Source organism: Cherax quadricarinatus, chromosome 69 (assembly GCF_038502225.1).
Source record: "Cherax quadricarinatus isolate ZL_2023a chromosome 69, ASM3850222v1, whole genome shotgun sequence".
Lineage (NCBI taxonomy): Eukaryota > Metazoa > Arthropoda > Malacostraca > Decapoda > Parastacidae > Cherax > Cherax quadricarinatus.
Genome location: NC_091360.1, coordinates 15283735 through 15297761, shown reverse-complemented (window position 1 = coordinate 15297761; position 14027 = coordinate 15283735). Strand labels below are relative to the sequence as shown.

Below are 14027 nucleotides of genomic sequence, written 5' to 3'. Positions count from 1 at the left end.
CACATAAGTTATTATACTATCTCTATATTCCTCAATAAGTGGACAATTAAGCACATAGTGTTCAAGACAGTGATCATGCGCCTGGCAGCATACTTTATATTTGGTTTCATCATCATCTGTGTGTGTGTCAAACTGCCAGAAGTACTTGTAACCAAGCCTAAGCCTGGCCACTACAACATCAGTTAGCACTTGTAACCAAGCCTAAGCCTGGCCACTACAACATCAGTCAACACTTGTAACCAAGCCTAAGCCTGGCCACTACAACATCAGTCAGCACTTGTAACCAAGCCTAAGCCTGGCCACTACAACATCAGTCAACACTTGTAACCAAGCCTAAGCCTGGCCACTACAACATCAGTTAGCACTTGTAACCAAGCCTAAGCCTGGCCACTACAACATCAGTCAACACTTGTAACCAAGCCTAAGCCTGGCCACTACAACATCAGTCAGCACTTGTAACCAAGCCTAAGCCTGGCCACTACAACATCAGTCAGCACTTGTAACCAAGCCTAAGCCTGGCCACTACAACATCAGTCAACACTTGTAACCGAGCCTAAGCCTGGCCACTACAACATCAGTCAGCACTTGTAACCAAGTCTAAGCCTGGCCACTACAACATCAGTCAGCACTTGTAACCAAGTCTAAGCCTGGCCACTACAACATCAGTCAGCACTTGTAACCAAGCCTAAGCCTGGCCACTACAACATCAGTCAGCACTTGTAACCAAGCCTAAGCCTGGCCACTACAACATCAGTCAGCACTTGTAACCAAGTCTAAGCCTGGCCACTACAACATCAGTCAGCACTTGTAACCAAGTCTAAGCCTGGCCACTACAACATCAGTCAGCACTTGTAACCAAGTCTAAGCCTGGCCACTACAACATCAGTCAGCACTTGTAACCAAGCCTAAGCCTGGCCACTACAACATCAGTCAGCACTTGTAACCAAGTCTAAGCCTGGCCACTACAACATCAGTCAGCACTTGTAACCAAGCCTAAGCCTGGCCACTACAACATCAGTCAGCACTTGTAACCAAGTCTAAGCCTGGCCACTACAACATCAGTCAGCACTTGTAATCAAGTCTAAGCCTGGCCACTACAACATCAGTCAGCACTTGTAACCAAGCCTAAGCCTGGCCACTACAACATCAGTCAGCACTTGTAACCAAGCCTAAGCCTGGCCACTACAACATCAGTCAGCACTTGTAATCAAGTCTAAGCCTGGCCACTACAACATCAGTCAGCACTTGTAATCAAGCCTAAGCCTGGCCACTACAACATCAGTCAGCACTTGTAATCAAGTCTAAGCCTGGCCACTACAACATCAGTCAGCACTTGTAATCAAGCCTAAGCCTGGCCACTACAACATCAGTCAGCACTTGTAATCAAGTCTAAGCCTGGCCACTACAACATCAGTCAGCACTTGTAATCAAGCCTAAGCCTGGCCACTACAACATCAGTCAGCACTTGTAATCAAGCCTAAGCCTGGCCACTACAACATCAGTCAGCACTTGTAATCAAGTCTAAGCCTGGCCACTACAACATCAGTCAATACTTGTAACCAAGCCTAAGCCTGGCCACTACAACATCAGTCAGCACTTGTAACCAAGCCAAAGCCTGGCCACTACAACATCAGTCAGCACTTGTAACCAAGCCTAAGCCTGGCCACTACAACATCAGTCAGCACTTGTAACCAAGTTTAAGCCTGGCCACTACAACATCAGTCAGCACTTGTAACCAAGCCTAAGCCTGGCCACTACAACATCAGTCAGCACTTGTAACCAAGCCTAAGCCTGGCCACTACAACATCAGTCAATACTTGTAACCAAGCCTAAGCCTGGCCACTACAACATCAGTTAGCACTTGTAATCAAGTCTAAGCCTGGCCACTACAACATCAGTCAGCACTTGTAATCAAGTCTAAGCCTGGCCACTACAACATCAGTCAGCACTTGTAACCAAGTCTAAGCCTGGCCACTACAACATCAGTCAGCACTTGTAATCAAGTCTAAGCCTGGCCACTACAACATCAGTCAGCACTTGTAACCAAGCCTAAGCCTGGCCACTACAACATCAGTCAGCACTTGTAATCAAGTCTAAGCCTGGCCACTACAACATCAGTCAATACTTGTAACCAAGCCTAAGCCTGGCCACTACAACATCAGTCAGCACTTGTAATCAAGTCTAAGCCTGGCCACTACAACATCAGTCAGCACTTGTAATCAAGTCTAAGCCTGGCCACTACAACATCAGTCAGCACTTGTAATCAAGTCTAAGCCTGGCCACTACAACATCAGTCAGCACTTGTAATCAAGTCTAAGCCTGGCCACTACAACATCAGTCAGCACTTGTAACCAAGCCTAAGCCTGGCCACTACAACATCAGTCAGCACTTGTAATCAAGTCTAAGCCTGGCCACTACAACATCAGTCAATACTTGTAACCAAGCCTAAGCCTGGCCACTACAACATCAGTCAATACTTGTAACCAAGCCTAAGCCTGGCCACTACAACATCAGTCAGCACTTGTAATCAAGTCTAAGCCTGGCCACTACAACATCAGTCAGCACTTGTAATCAAGTCTAAGCCTGGCCACTACAACATCAGTCAGCACTTGTAATCAAGTCTAAGCCTGGCCACTACAACATCAGTCAGCACTTGTAATCAAGTCTAAGCCTGGCCACTACAACATCAGTCAGCACTTGTAACCAAGCCTAAGCCTGGCCACTACAACATCAGTCAATACTTGTAACCAAGCCTAAGCCTGGCCACTACAACATCAGTCAATACTTGTAACCAAGCCTAAGCCTGGCCACTACAACATCAGTCAGTACTTGTAACCAAGCCTAAGCCTGGCCACTACAACATCAGTCAATGCTTGTAACCAAGCCTAAGCCTGGCCACTACAACATCAGTCAATACTTGCAACCAAGCCTAAGCCTGGCCACTACAACATCAGTCAATACTTGCAACCAAGCCTAAGCCTGGCCACTACAACATCAGTCAATACTTGCAACCAAGCCTAAGCCTGGCCACTACAACATCAGTCAACACTTGCAACCAAGCCTAAGCCTGGCCACTACAACATCAGTCAATACTTGTAACCAAGCCTAAGCCTGGCCACTACAACATCAGTCAATACTTGCAACCAAGCCTAAGCCTGGCCACTACAACATCAGTCAACACTTGCAACCAAGCCTAAGCCTCGCCACTACAACATCAGTCAACACTTGTAACCAAGCCTAAGCCTGGCCACTACAACATCAGTTAACACTTGTAACCAAGCCTAAGCCTGGCCACTACAACATCAGTCAACACTTGCAACCAAGCCTAAGCCTGGCCACTACAACATCAGTCAGCACTTGTAATCAAGTCTAAGCCTGGCCACTACAACATCAGTCAGCACTTGTAATCAAGTCTAAGCCTGGCCACTACAACATCAGTCAGCACTTGTAATCAAGTCTAAGCCTGGCCACTACAACATCAGTCAATACTTGTAACCAAGCCTAAGCCTGGCCACTACAACATCAGTCAATACTTGTAACCAAGCCTAAGCCTGGCCACTACAACATCAGTCAGTACTTGTAACCAAGCCTAAGCCTGGCCACTACAACATCAGTCAATGCTTGTAACCAAGCCTAAGTCTGGCCACTACAACATCAGTCAATACTTGCAACCAAGCCTAAGCCTGGCCACTACAACATCAGTCAATACTTGCAACCAAGCCTAAGCCTGGCCACTACAACATCAGTCAATACTTGCAACCAAGCCTAAGCCTGGCCACTACAACATCAGTCAACACTTGCAACCAAGCCTAAGCCTGGCCACTACAACATCAGTCAATACTTGTAACCAAGCCTAAGCCTGGCCACTACAACATCAGTCAATACTTGCAACCAAGCCTAAGCCTGGCCACTACAACATCAGTCAACACTTGCAACCAAGCCTAAGCCTGGCCACTACAACATCAGTCAACACTTGTAACCAAGCCTAAGCCTGGCCACTACAACATCAGTTAACACTTGTAACCAAGCCTAAGCCTGGCCACTACAACATCAGTCAACACTTGCAACCAAGCCTAAGCCTGGCCACTACAACATCAGTTAACACTTGTAACCAAGCCTAAGCCTGGCCACTACAACATCAGTCAACACTTGCAACCAAGCCTAAGCCTGGCCACTACAACATCAGTCAACACTTGTAACCAAGCCTAAGCCTGGCCACTACAACATCAGTCAACACTTGTAACCAAGCCTAAGCCTGGCCACTACATCATCAGTCAACACTTGTAACCAAGCCTAAGCCTTGCCACTACACTTGTAACGAAGCCTAAGCCTGGCCACTACAACATCAGTCAGCACTTGTAACGAAGCCTAAGCCTGGCAACTACAACATCAGTCAGCATTTGTAACCAAGCCTAAGCCTGGCCACTACAACATCAGTCAACACTTATAACCAAGCCTAAGCCTGGCCACTACAACATCAATCAACACTTGTAACGAAGCCTAAGCCCGGCTACTACAACATCAGTCAGCATTTGTAACCAAGCCTAAGCCTGGCCACTACAACATCAGTCAGCACTTGTAAAGAAGCCTAAGCCTGGCAACTACAACATCAGTCAACACTTGTAACAAAGCCTAAGCCTGGCCACTACAACATCAGTCAACACTTGTAACGAGGCCTAAGCCTGGCCACTACAACATCAATCAACACTTGTAACGAAGCCTAAACCTGGCTACTACATCATCAGTCAGCATTTGTAACCAAGCCCAAGCCTGGCCACTACAACATCAGTCAGCATTTGTAAACAAGCCTAAGCCTGGCCACTACAACATCAGTCAGCACTTGAAACGAAGCCTAAGCCTGGCTACTACAACATCAGTCAGCATTTGTAACGAAGCCTAAGCCTGGCTACTACAACATCAGTCAGCTTTTGTAACAAAGTCTAAGTCTTGCCACTTGAACATCAATCAACACTTGTAACGAAGCCTAAGCCTGGCTACTACAACATCGATCAACACTTGTAACGAAGCCTAAGCCCGGCTACTACAACATCAGTCAACACTTGTAACCAAGCCTAAGCCTGGCCACTACAACATCACTCAGCACTTGTAATTAAGCCTAAGCCTGGCCACTACAACATCAGTCAACACTTGTAACCAAGCCTAAGCCTGGCCACTACAACATCAGTCAACACTTGTAACCAAGCCTAAGCCTGGCCACTACAACATCAGTCTGTTCACACTGCAAGTTACTCCATGAACGTACTTATCTACGTTCAAGTTATAACAGTGGGTTTAGATCTACTCAAGCTTCTAAGTGCATTTCTATAACATTCAGTTTCATTATTTACTTTTCTTCTAATATTATTCCTAATGCTAGAACACAGCCTCACCAAAGTTTAATTCTACATTTTCCTTCAAGGTATTTTCCTTGGTTAGTGTATTAACTTTATCATGAAGTTCAGTCTAGTTACTCTCTGCTTTAAACATACAACACTTCTTAAATTATGTAACTAACAACAAACATTATCAAAATGATACTGTCGTCACTAATTCACTCTCATATAACAGAAATGATAATCACAAAGTAAATAAGGCCGTTAAAAGTCAGTACTTCACGATCCAGAATCCCAATTACTGATTCGTTCCGTGTCGCTGGCCAAATGTTATAATTTTATTAAAAAGAAAAAGCTCTAAATCCATTAGGGTCATAGAGCGTCTGGCCAGATGTGCAGGCATATTTATACGAAAGGGGAAATATCCCCATCTTTTATGTGAAAAGAGATGCTTGGTTCTTAACGAGATAAGCAGACTTTGGAAAGAGGTGTTGTAATGGAGAGACGTACGAGGGTCGGGTAATTATAACAGTAACCTCAGAGACTAAACAAATTACTTGACGATATTAACAAGACACTAACATGAGTAAGACTGTAACTGAAACAAACTTTCTAAAAGGTTGTGCAGTTATTATCTTGGTTAGTGATGCTTTAATGTAAATATGTTTGTAGTTAGAGGTGATGAGTGACACCCGGACACTCTGATGACACTCTAGACTTCAGGGATTACAAGTATCACATATTATAAATTTGTTTACTATTGACTTGTGATGAATGTCTTAGCATTTAAATATAGTTTTAATGTTCATTTAGATAGTCCCAAATCTGCACACAGAAATCACTCCCTACGAAAGTAAAATATTTGGTAGGCGATGCAACATACCCCAGTGGAAAGTAGGGGCGCCATTAGTACACTAAGAGAAAAATACTGTGAGTGTCCGGGGCCCAAGACTGTTCAACAGCGTCCCACCAGGCATAAGGGGAATTACCAATAGACCCCTGGTTGTCTTCAAGAGGGAGCTGGACAGATACTTAAAGTCGGTGCCGGATTAGCCGGGCTGTGGTTCGTACGTTGGGTTACGTGGGGCTAGCAGTAACAGCCTAGTTGATCAGGCCTTGATCCACCGGGAGGCCTGGTCGTGGACCGGGCCGCGGGGGTGTTGACCCCCGGAATACTCTCCAGGTAGACTCCAGGTAACTATAAAACTAATTAATAAAGCAATAGTTGTGAACGTCTGTCTTCCAACTGAGGTGAACCCTTGTCTTCAGTAGTCCAGTAGCTGCCCACCCACTAAACAAGTCATTTGACTCAAGCCCTCAATTATTCTTGACGAATAAAACTAAATGTGTGTGCTCATCTATATGTGGCTGCAGGGGTAGATTTACAGCTCCTGGCCCCTGTGTGTGTGTGTCACTGAGACGACACACTAATACACGAGGCTTGCACCCCGTGTGTTCCATACATTACAGTGTATGGAACACTGGTCAACACTCACTTTCTGGTCAATGGTATTACACCAGTTTTAGGGTAAGTTTGTGGTGCTGACTTGTGATGACTGGTTGTTGTTGTGATGACTGGTTGTGATGACTGGTTGTTGTGGTGATGACTGGTTGTGATGACTGGTTGTGATGACTGGTTGTTGTGGTGATGACTGGTTGTTGTGGTGATGACTGGTTGTTGTGGTGATGACTGGTTGTTGTTGTTGTGATGACTGGTTGTTGTGGTGATGACTGGTTGTTGTGGTGATAACTGTTGTGGTAATGACTGCATGTGGTAATGGCTGGTTATGGTGGTGATGACTGGTTGTGATGATGATTGGTTGTTGTGGAAATGACTGGTTGTTGTGGTGATGACTGGTTGTTGTGATGACTGGTTGTGGCGATGACTGGTTGTGATGATTGGTTGTTGTGGAAATGACTGGTTGTTGTGATGATGACTGTTGTGGTGATGACTGGTTGTTGTGGTGATGATTTGTGGTGGTAATGACTGGGGGTGGTGATGATTGGTCGTGCTGGTAATGACTGGTTGTGGTGGTAATAACTGGTTGTGGTGGTAATAACTGGTTGTGGTGGCAATGACTGGTTGTGGTGGTAATAACTGGTTATAGTAGTGATGACTGGTTGTGGTGGTGACTGGTTGTGGTGGTGACTGCTTGTGATGACTGGTTGTGGTGGTAATGGCTGGTTGTAGTGATGACTGGTTGTGGTGGCAATGACTGGTTGTAGTGATGACTGGTTGTGGTGGTGACTGCTTGTGATGACTGGTTGTGGTGGTAATGGCTGGTTGTAGTGGTGACTGGTTGTGGTGGCAATGACTGGTTGTAGTGATGACTGGTTGTGGTGGTGAATGCTTGTGATGACTGGTTGTGGTGGTAATGGCTGGTTGTAGTGGTGACTGGTTGTGGTGGTGACTGCTTGTGATGACTGGTTGTGGTGGTAATGGCTGGTTGTAGTGGTGACTGGTTGTGGTGGCAATGACTGGTTGTAGTGATGACTGGTTGTGGTGGTAATGAGTGGTTGTAGTGATGACTGGTTGTGGTGGTGACTGCTTGTGATGACTGGTTGTGGTGGTAATGGCTGGTTGTAGTGGTGACTGGTTGTGGTGGTGACTGCTTGTGATGACTGGTTGTGGTGGTAATGGCTGGTTGTAGTGGTGACTGGTTGTGGTGGCAATGACTGGGTGTGGTGATAATGACTGGTCGTGGTGGTAATGACTGGTTGTAACGGTGATTGGTTTTAGTAGTGATGACGGGTTGTGGTGGTAATGACTGGTTGTGATAACATGATAACACGTGCCATAACACGTGTCATGATAACACGTGCCATGATAACATATGCCATGATAACACGTGTCATGATAACACGTGTCATAACACATGCCATAACACGTGTCATGATAACACATGCCATAACACGTGTCATGATAACACATGCCATGATAATACATGTCATGATAACACGTGCCATTATAACACCTGTCATGATAACACGTGCCATGATAACACGTGTCATGATAACACATGCCATGATAATACGTGTCATAACACGTGTCATGATAACACGTGTCATGATAACACATGCCATGATAACACGTGTCATGATAACACGTGTCATGATAACACGTGTCATAACACGTGCCATGATAACACGTGTCATAACATGTGCCATGATAACACGTGTCATAACACGTGTCATCATAACACGTGCCATAACACATGCCATGATAACACGTGTCATGATAACACATGCCATGATAACACGTGTCATGATAACACGTATCATAACACGTGCCATAACAAGTGTCATGATAACACATGCCATGATAACACGTGCCATGATAACACGTGTCATGATAACACATGCCATGATAACACATGCCATGATAACACGTGTCATGATAACACGTGTCATAACACGTGCCATGATAACACGTGTCATAACATGTGCCATGATAACACGTGTCATAACACGTGTCATCATAACACGTGCCATAACACATGCCATGATAACACGTGTCATAACACATACCATGATAACACGTGCCATGATAACACGTGTCATGATAACACGTATCATCATAACACGTGCCATAACAAGTGTCATGATAACACATGCCATGATAACACGTGCCATGATAACACGTGTCATGATAACACGTGCCATGATAACACGTGTCATGATAACACGTGCCATGATAACACGTGCCATGATAACACTCGTCATAACACGTGCCATGATAACACGTGTCATAACACGTGCCATGATAATACGTGTCATAACACGTGCCATAGTACGTGCCATGATAACACGTAGCTACTAACAATAACAATCGTTGTTATCTTGACTAATTTGCTCACATGTGATAAACTCACAACAAACAGTGAGTTGCGTTAGTTGGCACAGTTTAATGTTAATATCGATGTGACTGGTCCTTCTTAACACTAAGTCTCAACCATTCTTAAATAAATTAGACACATGTGCAACTCTTGGGTATCTTTGAGGAAACGTTTCGCCACACAGTGGCTTCATCAGTCCATACAAAGGAGAATCTTGAAGAACAGGAGGAGAATGAGGTAATCAGTCCCTCAACCTTGAGTCGATGTGGTCAGTCCATCAATCTTGAATAGAATACCGGTTGTGGTGGTAATAACTGGTTATAGTAGTGATGACTGGTTGTGGTGGTATTCTATTCAAGATTGATGGACTGACCACATCGACTCAAGGTTGAGGGACTGATTACCTCATTCTCCTCCTGTTCTTCAAGATTCTCCTTTGTATGGACTGATGAAGCCACTGTGTGGCGAAACGTTTCCTCAATAAAGATACCCAAGAGTTGCACATGTGTCTAATTTATCAACATGTCGGTTCTCTGAACCATTCATCTACAAACATTCTTAAATAATTAACAAATATAGAATACACCCATAATACACCCACAATACATCAGCAATACACACAATAAAAATTATACTCACAATACACCCACTGTTAACTCTATTACAGGTTAAATACATTGATAACCACACAACACAGGTGGTACACTGATAACCACACATCACAGGTGGTGCACTGATAACCACACATCACAGGTGGCACATTGATAACCACACATCACAGGTGGCACATTGATAACCACACATGATAGGTGGTATATTGATAACCACACATCACAGGTTATATTGTTAACCACACATCACAGGTGGTACATTGATAACCACACATGATAGGTGGTATATTGATAACCACACATCACAGGTTATATTGTTAACCACACATCACAGGTGGTACATTGATAACCACACAACTGACACAAGACAGGTACCACACACAAGGAAAGATGGCATGGTATCCGGGACCTACCTTGTAAATGATCCAACAGCTGTTCTTTGGTTTCTTATTCAAAACTGAGAGCTCCTGAGATGTATGTGACTTGCTGACAAGTTCTGGGACTCGCTGACAAGTTCTGAGACTCGCTGACAAGTTCTGGGACTTGCTGTCAAGTTCTGAGACTCGCTGACAAGTTCTGGGACTTGCTGTCAAGTTCTGGTACTTGCTGCCAACTTGCAAGATATGTTGACAGTTGCTAGGAGTTTCCCTGGGCCAGTACAGTCACTACTAACTCCTGGGAACCTTGTACTACGCCACAGCTTCCTTCACTTCAACGATTGACAACACTGACAACACTGACAACAATCTGAAACACAAAACAAAGCATAAAACTAAACATGGAGGGAAAATAAACACAGGAAAGTAATAAGAGGTTAGAGTATATTCCTCCCCTGACACCAATATATATTGCCCGGTTATATTCACACTCTAAGTGTCCATAGGAATATAACATTGTGTCTTCAAGTGCTTATTATTTTTCTTCTAAATACCATTTGTGCCTCTGTTACATTATGATTTTCAATATATTGAAAGAAAAAAATATTAATAAAGGCTGAACTACGCATGAAACACCAAAACAAAGTACAATGTACTATTAATTTGACGGAAATTTGAAATCCAGAAAATTTCATAATTTTGATAACCTCGTAGAAAGGAAAATTAATCGTCAAAATATTCCTTAAATTATGCTTTATTTTTTAAACAATGAAAGTCACTTTTGTAACTTATGTTTTTTCAGCAGTCTTCCCACTTTAAACTATTGAGAACCTTCAAGACTAGGTACGACAAGCCCATGATGACTGTCTTCAAGGCTGGTGACACTGTAGACCTGGAGAGTGTACAAAGAACTTTCACGGCACACATAAATACGATAAGGCACCTAGACTACTGGGAACGGTTGAAGGTCCTTGATCTGTATTCCCTGAAACGCAGGCGAGAGAGATACATGATAATATACACTTGGAAGGTCCTGGACGGATCGGTACCAAACCTGCACACGAAAATCACTTCCTACGAAAGCAAAAAACTCGGCAGGAGATGTAGCATTCCCCCGATGAAAAGCAGGGGTGCCACGAGTACACTGAGAGACAGCACAATAAGTGTCAGGGACCTAAGACTGTTCAACTGCCTCTCAGCATACATAAGGGGGATTACCAATAGACCCCTGGCTGTCTTCAAGAAGGCACTGGACAGGCACCTAAAGTCATTATCTAACCAGCTGGGCTTAAGTTCGATATTTGCTATTTCATTGACTAGTGCCTCCCTTCGTATTTCAGATACATTAGCCCGTCTCAGCAGCTCTGTGATTCTTCGCCTTCATCTGTATAGGAAGCGTCTCTCTCTTTCTTGTTTACATCTTCTCGTTCTTTTCCTTAATGGAATGTGTCTGGAGCAGATCTCAAGAACCACAAAGTTAATTTTTTCTAGGCAAAGGTTCGGGTCCGTATTGTTTAGGATATCTTTCCAGATTGCTTCACTCAGGACATGGTTGACTTCTTCCCATTGTATGTTTTTGTTATTGAAGTTGAATTTTGTTAAGACACCCTCATGAGTGATCACATTCTGTTGGTCAAAAGCTTTGTGCATACATATCTGTACCTCAATTATGTTGTGATCTGTAGTGTATTGTCTTTGGTACGGTTATATTACGTATCAGATCGTCGTTGTTAGTGAAAATGAGGTCCTGCGTATTTTCGAGTCTTGTAGGCTCTAATATTTGCTGGTTTAAGGTGAAGCAGCAGCAGTGCAGCAGACGTAGCAGCAGCAGACGCAGCAGATGCAGCAGCAGCAGCAGCAGCAGCAGCAGCAGCAGCAGCAGCAGCAGCAGCAGCAGCAGCAGCAGCAGCAGCAGCAGCAGCAGCTGCTGCTGCTGCTGCTGCTTACCATGACTGTCACAGGGAAGAACTGAACTAACCCATGACCGTCATAAGGAAGGACTGAACTAACACCTGGCAGTCATAAGGGACGACTGAACTAACACCTGGCAGTCATAAGGGACGACTGAACTAACACCTGGCAGTCATAAAGGACGACTGAACTAACACCTGGCAGTCATAAGGGACGACTGAACTAACACCTGGAAGTCATAAGGGACGACTGAACTAACACCTGGAAGTCATAAGGGGCGACTGAACTAACACCTGGAAGTCATAAGGGACGACTGAACTAACACCTGGCAGTCATAAGGGACGACTGAACTAACACCTGGCAGTCATAAGGGACGACTGAACTAACACCTGGCAGTCATAAGGGACGACTGAACTAACACCTGGCAGTCATAAGGGACGACTGAACTAACACCTGGCAGTCATAAGGGACGACTGAACTAACACCTGGAAGTCATAAGGGACGATTGAACTAACACCTGGAAGTCATAAGGGACGACTGAACTAACACCTGGCAGTCATAAGGGACGACTGAACTAACACCTGGAAGTCATAAGGGACGATTGAACTAACACCTGGAAGTCATAAGGGACGACTGAACTAACACCTGGCAGTCATAAGGGACGACTGAACTAACACCTGGCAGTCATAAGGGAGGACTGAACTAACACCTATCAGTCAGAAGGGACGACTGAACTAACACCTGGCAGTCATAAGGGACGACTGAACTAACACCTGGCAGTCATAATGGACGACTGAACTAACACCTGGCAGTCATAAGGGACGACTGAACTAACACCTGGCAGTCATAAGGGACGACTGAACTAACACCTGGCAGTCATAAGGGACGACTGAACTAACACCTGGCAGTCATAAGGGACGACTGAACTAACACCTGGCAGTCATAAGGGACGACTGAACTAACACCTGGCAGTCATAAGGGACGACTGAACTAACACCTGGCAGTCATAAGGGACGACTGAACTAACACCTGGAAGTCATAAGGGACGATTGAACTAACACCTGGAAGTCATAAGGGACGACTGAACTAACACCTGGCAGTCATAAGGGACGACTGAACTAACACCTGGCAGTCATAAGGGAGGACTGAACTAACACCTATCAGTCAGAAGGGACGACTGAACTAACACCTGGCAGTCATAAGGGACGACTGAACTAACACCTGGCAGTCATAAGGGACGACTGAACTAACACCTGGCAGTCATAAGGGACGACTGAACTAACACCTGGCAGTCATAAGGGACGATTGAACTAACACATGGCAGTCATAAGGGACGACTGAACTAACACCTGGCAGTCATAATGGACGACTGAACTAACACCTGGCAGTCATAAGGGACGACTGAACTAACACCTGGAAGTCATAAGGGACGACTGAACTAACACCTGGCAGTCATAAGGGACGACTGAACTAACACCTGGCAGTCATAAGGGACGACTGAACTAACACCTGGCAGTCATAAGGGACGACTGAACTAACACCTGGCAGTCATAAGGGACGACTGAACTAACACCTGGAAGTCATAAGGGACGATTGAACTAACACCTGGAAGTCATAAGGGACGACTGAACTAACACCTGGCAGTCATAAGGGACGACTGAACTAACACCTGGCAGTCATAAGGGAGGACTGAACTAACACCTATCAGTCAGAAGGGACGACTGAACTAACACCTGGCAGTCATAAGGGACGACTGAACTAACACCTGGCAGTCATAAGGGACGACTGAACTAACACCTGGCAGTCATAAGGGACGACTGAACTAACACCTGGCAGTCATAAGGGACGATTGAACTAACACATGGCAGTCATAAGGGACGACTGAACTAACACCTGGCAGTCATAATGGACGACTGAACTAACACCTGGCAGTCATAAGGGACGACTGAACTAACACCT

At 44.8% G+C, this 14027-nt stretch overlaps 1 protein-coding gene across 4 annotated transcripts in view; it reads right to left on the bottom strand.

Annotated features, from left to right (window-relative positions):
• The window catches only part of Oatp26F (Organic anion transporting polypeptide 26F), a 669510-nt gene that overhangs the window by 395088 nt on the left and 260395 nt on the right, over positions 1-14027 (bottom strand). For all 4 annotated transcript variants that reach the window (XM_070099851.1, XM_070099848.1, XM_070099850.1 and 1 more), the window contains one exon: positions 10194-10527. The gene's annotated coding sequence lies outside the window, so the exon portion shown is untranslated. The remainder of the gene's footprint in view (positions 1-10193; positions 10528-14027) is intronic.